This window comes from Urocampus carinirostris, chromosome 13 (genome assembly GCF_059441175.1).
Source record: "Urocampus carinirostris isolate Australia breed hairy pipefish chromosome 13, RoL_Ucar_1.0, whole genome shotgun sequence".
NCBI classification, from domain to species: domain Eukaryota; kingdom Metazoa; phylum Chordata; class Actinopteri; order Syngnathiformes; family Syngnathidae; genus Urocampus; species Urocampus carinirostris.
The window spans coordinates 6933516-6953937 of record NC_142361.1 but is presented as its reverse complement, the minus strand read 5'-3'; the positions used below and the strand labels follow the sequence as shown (position 1 = coordinate 6953937).

Genomic DNA, 20422 nt, shown 5'->3' with positions numbered 1-20422 from the left:
ACAGGCGGAGATACTCATCGACTATACTAACAAGGACTGATTTCAGTTGCCTGACATACCACAAAATACAATAGCAATAACCGGCAACAGAGACGACACGATGGACCTGTCGACCAACAGCACTTTAGACCTGGAGGGACCAACGTTTGGATGTGGTGTATCCCTGGTAAAGTAAAACCTCTCATCAAAATTATGACATGTAGTAAAGGTTTGCTAAAATATCCATCCAAGAAGTAGCTCAGTCATTTTATCTATAAGCTAGTCATCAACGAATAGAACAAACACACACCCCAAAGAATCACTTTCTTTGAATTTTTTTCAACTGCAGTTGCTGGCATTCTTATTCAGGATAAACTATGAACCACACTATGGAACCAAAGAACAAGGTCTCTGGGTTGTAACTGCTAATAGTGCCTAATATGAGGTGAGATGTAAGGAGGTCTCAAGCTCAAATTACAAATCGCAGTGTAAATGAGGAAGAAAAAGCCATTCTCCTCGTCGGGGAATCAAACCCAGGTCTTCCACGTGACAGGCGGAGATACTGGTTCCCTATACTAACGAGGACGGATTTCACTTGTCTGACATACCACAGCATAGAATAGCAATAACCGGCCACAGAGACGACACGTAGACCTGTCGACCAACAGAACTACAGACCAGGAGGGACCAACGTTTGGATGTGGTGTATCCCCGGTAAAGTAAAAACTCTCATCAAAATTATGACATGTCATAAACGTTTGCTAAAATATCCATCCAGACATAGCTCAGTCATTTCATCTATAAGATAGTCATCAACGACTAGAACAAACACACACCCCAAAGAATCACTTTCTTTGATTTTTTTTCAACTGCAGTTGCTGGCATTCTTAGGTCTCTGGGTTGTAGCTGCTAATAGTGCCTATTATGAGGTGAGATGTAAGGAGGTCTCAAACTCAAATTACAAATCGCAGTGTAAATGAGGAAGAAAAAGCCATTCTCCTCGTCAGGGAATCGAACCCCGGTCTTCCGCGTGACAGGCGGAGATACTGGTCCACTATACTAACGAGGACTGATTCCACCTGCCTGACATACCATAACATAGAATTGCAATAACCGGCCACAGAGACGACACGATGGACCTGTCGACCAACATTACTATAGACCAGGAGGGACCAACAATTGGATGTGGTGTATCCCTGGTAAAGTAAAAACTCTCATCAAAATTATGACATGTTGTAAAGGTATGCTAAAATATCCATCCAAGACATAGCTCAGTCATTTTATCTATAAGCTAGTCATCAACGACTAGAACAAACACACACCCCAAAGAATCACTTTCTTTGAATTTTGTTCAACTGCAGTTGCTGGTATTCTTATCCAGGATAAACTATGAACCACACTATGGAACCAAAGAACAAGGTCTCTGGGCTGTGACTGCTAATAGTGCTTAATATGAGGTGAGATAAAAGGGGTTTTAAAACTCAAATCACGAAACGCAGTGTTAACAAGGAAGAAATAAACATTCTCCTCGTTGGGGAATCGAAACCCCGTCTTCAGCGTGACAAGAAGAGATGCTGGTCCACTACACTAACTAGGACTGATTTCACCTGCCTTACATACCAGTACATAGAATTGCAAGACCGGCCACAGAGATGACACGATGGACCTGTACACCAATAGTACTATAGACAAGGAGGGACCAAGGTTTGGATGTGGTGCATCCCTGGTGAAGTGAAAACTTTCATCAAAATTATGCTATGTCGTAGAGGTATGCTAAAATATTAGATAGATAGATAGATAGATAGATACTTTATTCATCCCCGAAGGGAAATTCACTTTTCCAGCAGCATCCCTAAGCTGAGAACAATCGAAAATAACTGAGAACAATCGAAAATAACACGGGAGCTGCTGGAGTGGCTGCCATTCGTGACGGCGCCGGAGAAACGATTCAATTTGAATCATGTACAAACAAACAAACAATTGAATCATGTACAACAAACAAAATATTTATGTTTCAATAAGTGGAGTGTTAATAAAATGGGGGGAAATTGATCCAAGACATGGCTCAGCCATTTTATCTATAAGCTAGTCATCAACGACTACAAACCATACCCAAAATAATCACTTTTTAAAAAGTTTTTTCACTGCAGCTACTGGCATTCTTACCCAGATTAACTATGAACCACACTATAGAACCAAAGAATACGGTCTCTGGGTTGTGACTGCTAATAGTGCCTAATATGAGGTGAGATGTAAGGGGGTTTAAAGCTTAATGAGGAAGAAAAAACCATTCTCCTCGTCGGGAAATTGAACCCCAGTCTTCCGCGTGACAGGCGGAGATACTGGTCCACTATACTAACAAGGACTGATTTCACTTGCCTGACATACCACAACATAGAATAGCAATAACCGGCCACAGAGAGGACACGATGGACCTGTCGACCAACAGCACTATAGACTAGGAGGGACCAACGTTTGGATGTGGTGTATCCCTGGTAAAGTAAAAACTCTCATCAAAATGATGACATGTAGTAAAGGTTTGCTAAAATATCCATCCAAGAAGTAGCTCAGTCATTTTATCTATAAGCTAGTCATCAACGACTAGAACAAACACACACCCCAAAGAATCACTTTCTTTGAATTTTTTTCAACTGCAGTTGCTGGCATTTTTATCCAGGATAAACTATGAAAAACACTATGGAACCAAAGTACAAGGTCTCTGGGTTGTGACTGCTAATAGTGCCTAATATGAGGTGAGATGTAAGGGGGTTTAAAGCTCAAATCACAAATCGCAGTGTAAATGAGGAAGGACCGAATATTTTCCTCGTCGGGTAATCAAACCCCGGTCGTCCGCATGACAGACGAAGACACTGGTCCACTATACTAACGAGGACTGAGTTAACTTGCCTGACATACCACAACATAGATTAGCAATAACCGGCCACAGAAATGACACGATGGACCTGTAGACCAACAGCATTATAGACCGGGAGGGACCAAGGTTTGGATGTGGTGTATCCCTGGTGAAGTGAAAACTCTTATCAAAATTAAAACATGCCCTAGAGGTATGCTAAAATATCCATCCAAATCATAGCTCAGCCATTTTATCTATAAGCTAGTCATCAACGACTAGAACAAACACGGACCCAAAAGAATCACTTTTTTAAAAGTTTTTCAACTGCAGTTGCTGGCATTCTTACCCAGGAATTACTATGAGCCACACTATGGAACCTAAGAACACCCAAAGTACAAGGTCTCTGGGCTGTGACTGCTAATAGTGCCTAATATGAGATGTAAGGGGGTTTAAAACTGAAATTACGAAACGCAGTATAAACGAGAAAAAACTAAACATTCTCCTCGTCGGGGAATCCACCCCTGTCTTCCGAGTGACAAGCGGAGATACTGGCCCACTATACTAAGGAGGACTGATTTTACGTACCATAACATAGAATAGCAATAACCTGCCACAGAAATGACACGATGGACCTGTTGACCAACAGCACTATAGACCAGGAGGGACTAACGTTTGGATGTGGTGTATCACTGGTGAAATGAAAACTCTCATCTAAATTAAAACACGACCTAAAAGTATGCTAAAAATCTATCAGAGACATAGCTCAGCCCTTTTACATATAAGCTAGTCATCGACGACAATAACAAACACATACCCCAAAGAATCACTTTTTTATTTTTTTTTCAACTGCAGCTGCTGGCATTCTTATCTAGGATTAACTATGAACCCCACTCTGGACCCAAAGAACACCCAAAGTGCAGTGTCTCTGGGCTGTGACTACTACTACTGCTCAATATGAGGTAATACTTCAGGCGGTTTAAAACTCAAATATCCAAAGCCAGAGTTAACGAAAAAGATAATACTAATTCTACCGCCAGGGATTCAAACTCCAGTCATTTGTGTTCCAGGAAGAGATACCCATTATACTAAAGAGGATTGGTTCCTCATGATGTGATGTTAAACTATAAAGCATAGCCCTAACCAACCATAGAGATAACACAATGGACCCATAGACCAAACGAACTGTGGACCAGAAGGGACCAGGTTATGGAAGCGGTGTGACACAGGGATAGTGAAAACTTTCATCTTAATTAAGACATGACCTAAAGATATGTCCAAAATTCAAACCAAGACATAGCTTAATCATTTAATAACTAACCTGGTAAACAACTACTTGAACAAACACGTACCCAAAAGAATCACTTTTTTGAAAGTTTTTCAACTGCAGCTACTGGCATTCTTATCCAGGATTAACTTTGAACCACACTTCGGAGCCGAAGAACACCCAAAAGTACAAGGTCTCTGGGCTGTGACTGCTCATAGTGCCTAATAATTACTGTGATTGTAAAAAAAAAAGTTTTTGCCTATCACGGGTTCTTTTTGGAACGTAATTCCAGTGATAAGCAAGGGATTACTGTACAGTGCTGTATGTATCAGTAGTAGAACGATGGCACTCTTTATTTTGTTTCAGAGCTCAATAGTTAATCGTCAATACTTAAAAACGCGTATTGAAATATTTGAATCTGCTAGTAGCAGTACTTTTAAATTCCACTATTTTGGGTTTGGGTTTTCTCAAGTTGTGAATGTAAAATCTGAAATTTTAAAGAGCGCTAGCTAGCACTTCCCCACATCCTCCACTATTCAAGCTCGCGAGGAAGCCTCGCCCTGAAAAGTTGAGGGTTGAAAATGAGGATTGATATACGGTTCCCGCCGTTATTAATATATTGATGGCGCTTGTCGGGGGCATTACAAATAACATTGTTTTAATCCATAGTGATATATTAGCGCAGGTAATTGATGGAAATCCAATGAAACTCCCTAATTTGCTTCCCTTCAACGCTATTTATCCTCCATCTGCTCCATTTAGGGCTTCCCCTGGGAGAGTCATGATGGTTTGAAATCACTGATGATGAGATTTTGCAAAATAAGGTATGATCATTTCGGGCCTGAACTAAGCATTTAGAAAAGCTCAGTGCACAGTACTTATCATGTTTCAAGAATCACCATAATTACAATTTCAGACAAGCTAGTGTGCATTTTCTGCTGTAAAGCAAATTTAGTATACATTTGACTGTTTTAGGGATAGTCAATAAATACACACACACACACATATATATATATATATATATATATATATATATATATATATATATATATATATATATATATATATATATATATATATATACATTTATATGTATAAAGTGTTAGGAATTAAATATTACAAATGTATCATTTACCAAATTGTTTGAATTACTTATCCGACTCCATTAACCAAACACAACATACATTCTGTCCTAACAATGCGTGCTCGTTTCTTTTTGGGAAAAAATGGACAAGAGACAGGCATTTCCACACGGGGGCAGATTTAATTTCTTAGATAATTTAACTAAGTGACCTCCATCGAATTAACCAAATTAGTCTAAGACTCCACCTTTTTTGGTATTAGATTTGTTTAGTAAACCACACATGATTTAGGAGAATTAAAAGCAAGGAGAGACCTTTCTGAGCAGAAGGAATTTGAACAAAGATACCCTCTCCTTTTGCAAAACTAAATTTTGAACTGACCTATTTTTTCGATCTTCGTCTCCCAGTGGATTTTCTTTTTCAGAATTTGGTCCTTTGAGCCAGATGCCAACGGATCAACTTTCATAATGAAGCATTTCCTATTGATGCTAAAGAAGCAGCACATATACTTCAGTTACTGTAATCCCTCTCTGTATCACAGTTTACTTTCCGCGTTTTGATAATTTGCGGTATTTCATCATGCATTGTGCACTGCAGAAGACAGCAAACAACAAATGGTTTCAGGGGGGCAGGTCGTGGAAAGCAGTGGTTGTGTAAGTGTAACTGTCTGTGTGCGTGATTCTGATCAGCTGCTGTATGCCGTTAGTCAATCAGCCTGGAGGGTGCATAAGTCAGCTAGTACTGTGTTTCAGCAGTTCGCTACATTAAAAATAGATTACTCAATTAAATTGGACTCTAAGAAAAGTCAGAGGCGGCCTAGAAATGCTGATCAGCCCTGGGTTATCTGTCATTATCGGGTCCCGGAAGAGACTGAGGTGGAGACGGGAGATAAGGGAAAAGCGTGAGAAGCAGGTGCAGCCAAATGATGTGGCTACGTAACAAGCAAACACCGCCGAGCCTGTTTCTCATCAACATTAGCTCCATTACTCATAGAATGGATGACCCGGAGCAACAACTTGTAGGAAAAGGCTTAATTTGTGACGGTTGTATTTAATTATCACAGAGACCTGGCTTAACCAAAGTATTTCCGACGCTGGCATACCAGCCGGCCGCTCCCAGCATTGCTTTTTCACATCGCAATTCTGTGTTATGTGTTTATATTTGTTGATCCTTAATTTTAATTTTGTTACAGTTGTATATATAGATAAATGTTTTTACTTGGCGGGTTTTCATTATGGTGTGACTATTATGGAATACAACCCCTGTGAAAAACAAGGGATTACTGTATAAGTTAAGGTAAGAAAACAAAACAATATTTTTCCTACTCGACAGGTCACTTATGTATGTGTGTGGTGTGAAAACCTGAAACAGTCTGAGTTTACAACTGAAAGAATACAAAAATATTCAGAGGTTTAAACTAATCTACCAACAGTTGGTCTGGTCAGAGTTTGCAATGCAAGGGTCTTAGTGTGTCTTTTCTATTACCATTGTGTGTGTTTTTTTCCTTACAATTGTTGGTATTTTGTCCTGCCCATAGTTGGTACCTGTCCTTACCGTTGTCTGTATGTTATTCTGTTGAAAGTGTGTATCTGAAATGTTATGTATTTGTTTTTCATTGTTCCCTTGTTGGGAATGGTGCTGTGTTATGGTTTATATATTAAATGTGTCTTCTCTGCAAGGAAAAAATGTAATAGAGGTAGCCTTCAGCCCACTGCCTTTGGGCAGCTGTTTATACATTAGATTATTGTATTGAACATCTGTTTTATGTGGAAATATTTTATTGTTTCGGTCTGGTAATTTGATTATGTTTTTTGCTGTGCTTAAATAAAGCCTCAATGAAGCAATCATCAAATATGTCGCTTTTTTGATATGACCATCAAATGATTACGAAGATATAGGTACATTTATTTCTAAATCTGATTGTGCCTCAACAAACAGAAACCTCATTGCATGTCACTGATTGTTAGCTGGTTAAAGGTATCAGATGTGTGTGATACCATGTTTGCCCAAATTATCATAAGGACAAGATGAGGTGAGAGACTGGCAAAATGCCCCCTGCTCATAATCCTTTACTATCAAACTCATATGGCACCCATATGAATGTTTGAAAGTGTTTCGATAATAGATTTTTAATGTGCATTTTTTTTGCCCCAAAGGCTTGGATCTTTGACATTTGGAATAATTGTTGTTGTTCACCAGGGGAGACTTGTGAATAGCGTGGGGACAATTGGAGTAAATGACTGTGTCAGCCTGTTTATTTGTGACATGATTGCCCGCAGTGGGGCCCGGGGACGGCTATTAGAGTTTGCGGCCGTAGAAAAGGACCGGCAATCTGCCCAAAATTTGAACTTAACGCCACAAGTTTTCAACTGTGCTCTCCGGAGGAGGACGAATGAGGACGAAAAAGAAGCAGCGGTTCATCGCAAAGAAGAAATTCAGAAGAATGAGAATCACACATAATCACTCAGTCAGTGCTGCTACCGTGTGAGAGGTCACACATGTAGTGGGTGCCTCCTCCACCCCCTCACCAACACACACACATATGTTTGTCCATATTGCACAAAGCTGTGTAATCCGTGTAGGCCTGAGGGCAGGCGTGGAGCAGAGGGTGTCCGGCACCATATTTAATGATGTGATGCTAATATCTTTGCCTGTGGCATGACCACGAGTCTGAGATTTTATTGTGTGTACTGTGGTACCTATTTATACAAGCACCTCCCAACAACAGCATTTCGAGGTTTTTTTGCTACAAAAAACTTGCTCGCTATGCAAAGGAAAATCTAGTACAGTAGCAATCCCAGAGGCTATCACTAGGGACCGCTCACTGCTAATAAATGCTTTCCGACATCATCAGCTAGGCAAGTTGGGGCATTCAAACTACTACGGGCAAAAAAATAATAATAATATGTGCTTTAAAATGTTTTCGTCTATACATTTTTTTAAAGTTACAGTTTAATTTTAAGTGTAAGGAAAATCCTTAAAGTCTCTGGATCTTTGCCAATTGGTCCCTTGATGATTAATAACAAAGCCTCCCTATTAAGCAATGATAAACCTTACAAACACACTATGGGACCTACTCACAGCAAGACAATTTCAAACCTACAATGATATTTTTGCCTGCTTCCAGTGACCGAGACGATCCAGATTAGAGGCAAATCGGGCAAGAAGAGATCATTTTTTTATTTTTTTGGGGCAGAAATATTTATACGGCTTGCACAATTTGAAATAATCAAAAACATGTAAAATTTGGCGTCAAGTTATAAGTTAACAGGTATGCAAGCTTGTCACTGCTCCCTCAGCAGAGCCGTCCCTGTGCTTCCTTCGCACCAGGCGCACATATTCGTCGACTAAACTATAGTAAGGACTCTTAATAAACACACATTTTATATCTTTTGAATTATTGTGTTCATCATATTTTTTTCATTTTTTAAGTTTAGTTAACATTTATTGGTGTTAATTCGACGTAATAATTTTATTGTAACAATCCTCAAAATCTACTAATCATCGTACAGTGGTTTTATAACATGAAAGTAAGACTTAAAATCACCAAACATTTAGCTCTAATGGACGATTTCCTCCCACTACCTTAAATTGAAGTTGGACTGTGTTCAATGACAAGGAAGCATCGACTGTGTCATTTCCCTTTGAGTGTCGTTCAATTGAGTGATCCTGTTTGTGTGTATTTGCATGCAGGGGGGAATCTAGTTTTTTTTAAGATTATGCTAAATAGGGCTTGATGCAGTTTGTAGGGTAGAGTCAAGGGCAAGACAAAGACAGACAAACAGAACTCCGCTTCTGCTTGACATTCAAATGGGTAAGACAGAGTGAGGGATGGACGAGCAAAAGAAGGAAAAAGAACAAGAAAAATATGAGCAGATTAAGCACAGAGTTCTGCTGCTGCAGCAGACCCTTCTTGTGGCTCCTCAAACAGATGCCGGGGCAGATGGCAGAGAATTGCTAGAAGATGGGCTAAGAAGAAATGAGAAAGCCTAAAACGGGCCCGTGGAGAACACGCATTAAAATATTTGGCGTCTGTGTGCAAAAGCGTCTGTATGTGTTTGCGTGTGCGCACTAGGTCCAAGGGACAGGTTGTTAAACAGAATCTCAGCTGGGAGGACTAAAGAGGATGGGTGGAGGATTCTCAGTCAGAGATGGAACTCGCGATAATAATCACAGGCGTGAAATTACAATGCTGATATTTGTGGCACCCTGGGGTGTCCTTTGCTGCTGCTGCATGCTGCAAAAGGCCCAAGCGTCACCTGACACGTGCAGCCATGGTCTAATATGTCCAGAGCCTTCGTTCAGGTGTGAAACCTATGTTAAAATTAGGTAACAGCATTCTGTTACATAATTTGGAGTTGAAACCCATTAGCAAGGCTAAAGAGCATATTATAATGCTTAATGCATTTGCTTTGATAACAGTTGTGTACTCCTTAATAACTTTACAGGACATGTATACCCCATTTTTTGAAGGTGTTTGTCATAAAAAAGCTTAATACAAAACATAACCTGAACCCTTTTAACATATAGTTTGAGATAACGAGCTTTTGTAATACTGTACTGATAAATATATATTAGGCTACCACATATCTTACAAAACAAAGATACGTTCAAACTTTAGTAGACACTGAAAATAAGGAGAGAAGCCATTAATGGATTTTGAACTTGCAAGGAGAACAGAGAGGAAAGCCTTCAGATACGTGAGTCCAATGTGTTGTACTGGCCCTAGACTGCGCCCTTCTTTTGATTAAATCTCCTAAGTTAAAAAAGCATATCTGCCCTAAAAGGTGTCGAAATCAAAGTACAGCACAGGATTGGCCCATAAAGACGATAATGTAGTAGTGAAAACAATGACCAACAGTCCAAAACAATAGTCTAAATAACGAACTGGCATTCTATAGTATCTCCTTTGCAGGTGCCCAATATTACAAAGAAAATAAACTTATCATGTAAGAACAAAAATAAAGAAGTACTGCATCACCACATCCCCTCAAAAATAATAAATATACCATACACTTTTATTTCCACGGGCCTATTAGAGAGGTCTAATTCTCACCTAGTTAAAGAAATGTTAAAAAAAGAACAAATACCCATTTAAAAACAATAATAAATGATAACATTATCAGATTATTGTGTTTTTAATGTTGAATACCTCCAAACGAGATTGCATAGGATGCCAATTTGTTATTTTGACAATTATTGCGCACTGTTGTTTGTTGTCTTGAATATTAATCTATAGAAACACATAATAGCCCAAATAAATAGATCTGCTTGATTTATATTTTTGGGGCTGTCCAATACGTTTTTAGTGTTGTTTGAAAGAAATTGTCTTTCATCAATATTTGGGCAATCACTCCATGATATTGTTGTGCCAACCTCGGTCCTCCCAGTGCACATTTTCAGACCAGCCCCAGACGCAACCAATACAATGCATATGGTGTTTTTGTAAGAGATGGTGGAGATGAACTACCCCTTGATTATTATTTTTTAATGGAAACATATTCTGAACACCATTGTGATATAGACAAGTGCTGCATTCTGGCAATGGTGTGTTAGTGACATTTAAAGCAAAATTTTTATACTTTTTTTTAAGCGTTGCAAAACTGCTGGTAAAGTTCTGGGTTACTTTTCATTATTGCTAGATATCCTGTTATCAGCCATTTTGACAACTGTTTTTTTTCCATCATTAAGCAAAACCAGCACTTAAACCATTTGGAAGATTGCCCTTTGCCGCTGTTTTTCTAATTGTTTATTTTAATCAATGGACCATTTGATATGAGGCCCTCTCGTGGTTAGCACAACAATATGAAAATGGCTAAAGTTGATACACTTCTTTCTAAAGTTCAGTCTTCACTAACTATCCAAAATGTACCATCACGAAAAAAATGACGCTTTGACGATAGTTACAAACTGATATATTTGCTAAGTTGCTTCAAAACCTTATCACAAAAGAGGTTAATAGTTCATGTGAACCTACATAATTGTCAAATAAGAACTCCTACCAGCACCTACAGCCTGCTCCCATATAATAACATTTTATACCAAAAAATGTCACTTTAAAAGTTTAAAAACTTCCATACCATATATATATATAGAATTGTGGAAGATGGGTTTTCATATCAAGACATATTATTGTAAGACAAATAAAAGATGACTCTACCTTAACCGCATCAAAAGGTCAATCGCCAAAATAAGCCGCTTTAAAGATAAATCTGCTATATTAAACTGAGGCCTTTTCTCACTATCTATCCAAAAGACTTTTCATAAGAGCTCTTAAAATTACAATAAATCTGACAGTTAAATAGACTTACTACTTTTTAGGATGTGTTAAGCTCTCTAATTTCTACTTTATTGCACGGGTATTTGTCGTTTTTCATAGAAGATAAGGAATACACGACCGTCATTGTAAGGCAGGTTTGGGCAAACTTAGGAGACTAAGGACAAGAGTGGCACCAAATAAACTCCTTTTTAAGAAGTATTTTACTCAATAATATTATAATATTTTTAACATTTGATCGGCCGGATTAAAAGCTGGAAGGGCCACGCATGGGCCATTTTTAATGAAGCACAGGACACACACATTTTAAAAACATGTCAATGACGTTGCCAAATGAATGAGATCCAATCAAGAATTTAACTTTAGATTTGGTTTAGAAGTCTACCAGAAAAGTGACCTAGTCTCTCCCGGCAAGGTGCCAAGCAATGACAAGATGTAACACGGCATTTTCCCTGGCATGCCGGCGCAAGTAGAAGCTCATTTTCATGTCCGTCATCTCCCGCTCCTGCAGCTGAAGGGCCCACTCAGCCTTCCTCTATTACTGCAGCAAAAGTGAAAAGTAGACGTGTTGTCAGGCCAAAAGTGATAATGGCAGAAGAGGCTTGATGGAGGGGGTTGGGGTTGGATGGGGGATGGCGAGTGATCCCAATTGCCCTGCTTTCAGCCGCTGCCACCCTAACTCCCCCGACACTAAAGGCTCCACTGACAGATGGGACTCAGCACTATGGGACAAAGTAGTGACTTGGCAGGAAGAACTTTTTTTCTCCCCTTACATTTTATGTGTTATTCTTAAAAGCATGCAGTCCCTTTGTAAACAATTTATACGATCCAAGATCCATATTTTATTTTCAGGATTTTTTCTAAACCAGCAATAAAAATGTATATATGATACAGCAGAGTTTAATAGGTTCCATGACCAAATCTTAATAGCCAATTGAAACAAGTTGAAATACAATTTAATACATTTCCTTTCCCTTAAAGAAAAAAAAAGTTACAAAGGGGAAAATATGTCTTCCATTTTATTGTAGTACATAAAAATATGCAGAGATGACATATTAGAATAATTTGCTAAAATTAAATGCATGGAAGCTAGAGCAATGGAAAACAAATCTACATTTTGTATGTTAGCAATATCATAAAGGAAACAAACTTGAAGGTGAAGTTTTAGTTATGTTTATAAGATTATTGTTTTTTAATATTGGACACTTGCACATGGCATGGGATGCCAGGGTTGTTCCTTATTCTAGATATTAAGCACTGTTTACATCGTTGTCACTACTGGCCCATCATGTTGCTCTTGTTTGATTTCCACACCCTTTAGGGCAGAGCTGCTTTTTGTTATCATGATTACTGATTCGGGGAACCTGCGGCTGCCCCGGTGGCGCCAACAGCCCTGGTCGCTGATTGGTTCCTTGCCACTTTTTAAACCCCACGGCTACCCGTTACCGTCGTCCGATCGTTGCGAACCTTCAGCTCCCGCTAAGGCAAGCCTTCTGAACCTGACTCCCTGTTTTTGACTCCCGTACGTTTCCCGGCTTCGACCTGTTTCCCTTTGATCACGTCTCTGCTCCTGCGCCCCGGTAACCCGACCTGCTTTTCCCTCTTCGACTCCGCTATTGCTCGCCAGAGAAGTGCCACTTCCGCGTCCCGAGCGACCGGCTCCCCACAATCAACGATCAATGGATCGTGGGTGCCAGCTTATGTCTCTTTTCAAATAAAACTAAGAAACTAACACAATTGGGTTCCCGTCTCCATTCCTGGTTCCTGAGACTTGTGATCTAGAAGATTTGATAAAAAGAAGCTTCCCAGCGCTCAGGGGAGGACCTTTGTAACATCTTGGGTTTATCTTGCTTTGAGAATTTGTGTACATTCCTCTCTTGTTCTTCTTGCAAGTTTGATATTCATAAATATCGTTTCTGCTCATTTTGAGTGTCTACTAAAGTATCAACTTATCATTGGTGGTTGTTTGTTTAACAATTTTACTGCAAAAAAGAGAAAAAAATTGCCTCACTGGCAGGAAATGTTGGTTAATTGACATTTTCTTAGATTGGAAAGTATTTAACTATTGCTATTGTAAAAAAGGGAAGAAACTATGAAATAACATTATTTTATTAAGATAAAAAGAATATCAAATAAGCAAATTGATTTGCCTTCTGTCATAGCTCACAGTTTGTTTGTTTTTTTTTAAAGAAAAATTGTCACACTTTAGCAAACAAGATAGTTTAAAATGCAATAAAATAACACAAATGTGCATTAATATGTAGAAAATGACCAGGGTGGGAGCAGGGTTAATATTTTTTCTTATTGCTTTACTGAACAACAACAATATCGTAAAAAGCTCGTTTTATGTTTAGAGTAAAAAAATGACGCCAAGTTAAGTAATAAAGCACGACTGTATTATAAAAAACATTATTTTTGAAACAGAAACACATATGATGAGCATTTTATATTACGGCAAAACAGGAACAAATGCATGTGTCTTGTTGCTATGTGATTTGTCAAAGTAATTACAGGAATGATTTTATTCCCAGAAAAATGGTTACGTTTTAGGTGTATTTATTTATCCTTTAAAATTGTAAACTTGTATTTGTTGCAAAACAACAAAATAAATGTCTGACATGGCAAAAGTTGTCCTTGTTTTAAAAAAAATATTTCTATGAACAAAGCTATATTGTAAAATGAGAAAAATTATCTTCCATTTTAGGACATTTTTTTTCGAATTTTACTTGAGAAATATGTACAACATGCCGTATATTAAGAAAAATAATGCTTTAAATAAGTGAACTTTTCTGCCAATGGGATGTAGGCAGTGTAAGCACACTGTTTTGCCCGATTTTCCAGTCCTTTTTTAATCTTTGCCTCTCAGAGACCCACAAGATACCCCAGGGATCTATCATCAGGCCGAGTGAAGGTCATTACAATGTCATCGCAAAGTCGTCCCGTCCGAGTCGCCACGATGGCCCTCCGGAGGCTAGCCTCATATTCGGGTACGGGAGGACGAGACGCGCTGACAGACTGAGAGCTAAGACTAAGAAAAAAATTGTGGAATGTGGAAATGAATGCACAAGTGGAAGGTAATGTACAAGCCTGCCTGTTAGATTTATACCGCCGAGAATTGGCCAGTAAAGATGCACTTTGTCTTCGGAATATGAAAACAACCCCGGCGCTGGAGCTCGCTCCCAACAGGGAAATTGCTGTTTTTACATTTCAGAATCATTCTCCCATAAGGGATGCGGATAACAAATGAAATACTCAATTCCGTTGTCTGATTTATTCCTTTTATTATCGGCAAATATCATACTGGCAGTCAAAGGATGAGTCACATCATTCAGAGGTGAGATAGGTAGGTGGCGTGCAGCCAATTGGGAGCAGAACACCTTGCATAAACAGGCCAAGGAATCTTGCGGAAGGGCAGATGTGTGAGACGGAGGTGTCCAAAATAGGGCCTGGGGGAGCCCGTTTTATACTCAATATTGTATATTGGCCCCACACGACATTAAAATAAAGGTTACCCATTATGGGAGTAAACTCTTTCAGCTGAAAGCGATTTTCAATACAATGTAACAATGTATATTTCAATGTAACCTAAAAAGTGAGTTACAAAGAAAATACATCATAAACAACATTGTGAGTGCCGATAGTCTTTAGTCATTGTTCGCTGAGGTCGGAACACACACACCAGGATAGACGAGAGACAGAACCTACGATTATCATAGCAATTGTTCGCAAGAAATTGTTTGGAATTGGATAACTAAATCCCTCATTTACTTTGTTTTGACTCCACCCGGTGATGTGATTTGCAATGGAATCAAAAACCCATTATAGACGCATTTTGTTGAGTTTTGTTTCGGTTTCCCGTTGTATGTTTAAAAAGTTGCTCTGATGCACAAAAGAAACGTTGCTCCTGCTAAAAATTATAACATTTATGTCAAATAGGAAGTATACCTTTAATATTTATTGTCTTTGTTGATTGTATTTTTCTATTGTCACTTGGCTATTTTCTGTATAAATTTACACGTTATTGTAACTAGCTTGTGCTACGAGTCATCGGTTGTATCATGTCACTTAGCTACAGACGCCTCGATGTTGTCAAAGTAAATGCTAAAAAAACAAACAAAAAAGACTGATTATATTTATTTCTTTGGCCTTTTTTCAAGGACCAGGGTTAATTTCCTTCCTGGAAGATTCCTTGATTCTTTGGACAATTAAAGATCTCTGTTATCCTACTGGTGAGCTTCCCCAGACCAGAAATCCAACAAGGATCTGATTAATCATCACGGTTGGGTAGGGTTACTTTAACTGGATTACTTTCAATTACTTTTGGATTACTCCAATACCAAATATGCTAATAAAAGACAAAAGAAACAAAATATGAATAAAATTACTAATTATTGTGCAGGCTTGGGGAGTAACGGAATACGTGGAATGGCAAAAATGATGTTGGCAAGCTGTTTGGATTTATTTTCATTTTGTTTCTGTCGCATTTTATGTTAGTTTTGCCGGAGATCAAAGAGATCAAAGCCAGGAGAGAAAGCTTTCCACGTGTTGTGAGTCATAATTTCATTCATATTTGGTTTATTTTGTCTTTTATTAGCATGTTTGGTATTGAGTAATCCAAAAGTAATCGAAAGTAATCCAGTTAAAGTAACCATACCCAACCCTGTTAATCATAGATCTCCACTTCAAGGTTGAGGTAGGAATTGGATTATTTTTTTATTTTGACTGTGGACTGCTGAACTTTGAGATACCCATGGTTTTGGGATTCCCTGATTTAGATAATATCAAAATTGTGTTTTCTTTACTTGTTTGTGTCATGATTACTGTTGCGAGGCACCTGAGTCTGCCCCTTTGGCGCCAACTGCCTCGGCGCCACACCTTCCTTTGGAACATATTTCAACCATTCTCCATTAACTTTTCTTGTTGATAGTTTTATTAATATTACGATTACTGTTGTAAAGTTATGCGCGTATATTATAGACATGGTATTCAATTGTATGTTTGGTTATTATCCATATCAACGTTTTTTTTTTTTTTTTATGAATAAAGTTTATTTTTACCACCAGGAGCTGCTAAATAATAAACAATGCCCATTTAACATGCTGCATGTTGGCATGCGTTAAAGCAGTTCTCATGTAAGCCTTTCTTGACTGTGAAGGCCCTTGTGCTTAAACAACGTATTTCATTTATTTTCGCCCCTTGATGCATTGTGGAATAAAATTTCCCTGTACTCGATCGTGCAAACTCTCTAGACATACAGTGCATCCGGAAAGTATTCACAGCGCTTCACTTTTTCCACATTTTGTTATGTTACAGCCTCATTCCAAATTGTATTAATTTAATCTCTTATCTCAAAATTCTACAAAAAATACTCCATTAAGACAATGTGAAAAAGTTTTTGTTTTTTTTTACTTTTTTGGAATTTATTAAAAATAGAAAACTATGAAATCACATTTACATAAGTATTTACAGCCTTTGCTATGAAGCTCAAAATAGAGCTCAGGTGCATCTTTTTTCCACTGATCATTCTTGAGATCTTTTTACAGCTTAATTGGAGTCCACCTGCAATAAATTCAGTTGATTGGACATGATTTGGAAAGGCACACACCTGTCTATATAAGGTCCCACAGTTGAGTGTGCATGTCAGAGCACAAACACCAAGCATGAAGTCAAAAGAACTGTCTGTAGACCTGCGAGACAGGATTGTCTTGAGGCACAAATCTGGGGAATGATACAGAAAAATGTCTGCTGCTTTGAAGGTCCCAATGAGGACAGTGGCCTCCATTATTCGTAACTGGAAGACATTTGGAACCACCAGGACTCTTCCTAGAGCTGGCCGGCCTTCTAAACTGAGCGATGGGGGAAGAGGGGCCTTAGCCAGTGAGGTGACCAAGAACCCGATGGTCACTCTGTCAGAGCTCCAGCGTTCCTCTGTGGAGAGAGGAGAGCCTTCCAGAAGGACACCCATCTCTGCAGCAATCCACCAATCAGGCCTGTATGGTAGAGTGGCCAGACAAAAGCCACTCCTTAGTAAAAGGAAAATGGAAGTCCGTCTGGAATTTGCCAAAAAGCACCTGAATGACTCTCAGACCATGAGAAACAAAATTCTCTGGTCTGATGAGACAAAGATTGAACTCTTTGGTGTGAATGCCAGGCGCCATGTTTGGAGGAAACAAGGCACCACTCATCACCAGGCCAATACCATCCCTACAGTGAAGCATTATGGTGGCAGCATCATGCTGTGGGGATGTTTTTCAGAAGCAGGAACTGGCAGACTAGTCAGGATAGAAGGGAAAATGAATGCAGCAATATATAGAGATATCCTGGATGAAAACCTGCTCCAGAGCGCTCTTGACCTCAGGCTGGGGCGAAGGTTCATTTTTCAGCAGGACAACGACCCAAAGCACACAGCCAAGATCTCAAAAGATTGGCTTCAGAACCACTCCGTGAATGTCCTGGAGTGGCCCAGCCAGAGTCCAGACTTGAATCCGATCGAACATTTCTGGAGAGATCTGAAAATGGCTGTGCACAAACATCTCCCACCCAACCTGATTGAGCTTGAGACTTATTGCAAAGAAGAATGGGCAAAACTGCCTAAAGATAGGTGTGCTAAACTTGTGGGATCATATTCAAAAAGACTTGAGGCTGTATTTTCTGCCAAAAGTGGATCAACAAAGTATTAAGCAAAGGCTGTGAATACTTATGTAAATGTAATTTCTTAGTTTTCTATTTTTAATAAATTCAAAAAAAGTAAAAAAAAAACTTGTTCACATTGTCATAATGGAGTATTTTGTGTAGAATTTTTAGATAAGAGATTAAATTAATACAATTTGGAATGAGGCTGTAACATAACAAAATGTGGAAAAAGTGAAGCGCTGTGAATACTTTCCGGACGCACTGTACTTAGCCCAAAAATGCTCAACATTATAGTCTTAGCCTACTGCAAGTCACATTCAATCCAGGGGCCCCTTTTAATTAATTGCATGTTTGCCCTTCCTCAAATCCCGTCTCCGATCGTCACTTGACCCCAAAGATCATCAAGGAGAGTGCCAGATGCCCGGTTGCGGCGACGTTGTGACACAATGAGCCTCATTAGATATTAGTAATTGGCCATTAATGAACTCTTTTGGATAGCTCACTTGGGAATACTTGCCGAGGGGCACAGGGGAGCAAACAGAGAGCCCCTCGTGGTATTAACATACTCCCAAGGCTACTGGGGGCTTTTCAATGTCCAATCAATAAAGAGCATTAGCTCATTTCTCGCTGGGAAAGACAAGTGAGCAGTCAAGGGGCCTTTTCTTCCTCAATGATGGATGTCGGGCAACACGAGCAGGCACATCGTGTGAAGTGGAAGGAAAATATTGTTACAAACGGTGTAGGGCGGATTATTGAAAAGGTATTTAGTTCCAGATCTTAGTTACTACATTTGAAAGAATTACATGAGGAGAAATTCAGTATCTTTTTTTGAGACTGCGCCAACTAAATACATCTTTTTTTTGTAGGTCGATATAAACACCTTTCACAGGATGTCCCACTAGACAGAGGGATGTATGTGACAACCAGTGGTGGAACGGGCCTTCTTTCCTGGCCTAAAAAAATATCTGAATAATGTGATAATTAATTTATTTTTGTCCATTAAAATGTATTGAATTCGAAATTGTCAACCTTCTTTTTTATTGCTTTCCTCTCCTGGGTGTGCTGCTTCCGGATGTGTGCTTTCATATTAAAGCATTTAACCAATCACATTTCTGCCATTAGCTGTTGGGGGGCTAGAAATCTACCTGGAAGCCTTTTACAAAAAATCCTGAACGCCGTGTACCGCAACATCAGTCTCCGAGAAAGCTGTTTGTTTAGCAAATCAGATTCCAGGTTGGCATCCATACGGCAGCTAGTTCACGTTAAGAAACGTTACTTGTTTCACAAACTATGATTAGCTAGGGGGCTGGAATCCAACGTTCCCACTAAGCTGCGCACGTGCGCAATCGCGCACTGCCCGCACATTCTCAGGGCACAAGAAAATCTATCCAGCGCAATGTTCCCTCTAAGCTGCGTGTGTGCACAATTGCGCAGTACCCAGAGCTTTTCTGGCCAGCTCACAAAAATCAGGGCTAGAAATTGCTAATTAAGAAGCGAATTAAGTCAAAAGTTACAGTGCATGAAGGTAAAAATACACAGGTTCCCCTGACGCTGTGTTCCAAATGTGGTATTTTGAAGTCAAGGTCGAAGTAGAACAAAGTTGAGTAAAGTCAATAGAGTTTTTTGAGAACCGGCTTCTTCGGCTGTGCTCACTTAAAGGAACCGGCTCTTTCGGGTCCCAAACGGCTTTTCAGGTTGTTTTTGCTTCTTTAATCCCTACACGACCAAATATTATGTAAAATTGTGCACAAAATGACTTAAAGGAAGGCGGGAGAATAGAACAAAAAAGAAAAAATACCAAAATGAAAAAGTAGAGAAAAGCTGAGACAAAAAGAAACAAAGGAAAAAAGTAAATAGAGAACAAAAAGTAACAGCTAGGAAAAAATAAACACAATGAGATTTTTTTTAAAGAAATTAAAAAAAAATTGAAAAAAACAGGGAAAAAGAAGAAAAAGTTTGTGTTGCATTCAAATAATTTCCAATTATATCAAATCAATCTTGTTGTCAACATTGTACTTCCACTAAAAAATGTGAATAAATACAGTTGTGTATCGTGCAACCGACTAAATAAGCCCCCCAAAATGTTAGTATTATGCGACAAAAGATACCAGGAAAAGAAAGAAATGCAAATCTTGTGAAAGAATTGCTGTAAAAACAAATGACGTTTGTAGGCCGTACAACCTTTGCAATAATACATTAGTCAATTCATTTAAAAGTGAATTATTATTTTTTTTTGCATTGCCGGTAACTCAGCAAAATGTAACTTGATGTCAAGTTTTGGACATGTTTGATATTGACTTAGTTGCCACACTTGGGATTGCTGTTGCTCACAG

The 20422-nt window shown here is 38.9% G+C and overlaps 1 non-coding gene across 1 annotated transcript; it reads right to left on the bottom strand.

Annotated features, from left to right (window-relative positions):
- Positions 1-975: 975 nt before the first annotated feature.
- Positions 976-1048, bottom strand: trnad-guc (transfer RNA aspartic acid (anticodon GUC)). The gene has a single exon. It is a non-coding gene; the product is annotated as a tRNA-Asp (tRNA).
- Positions 1049-20422: the final 19374 nt, after the last annotated feature.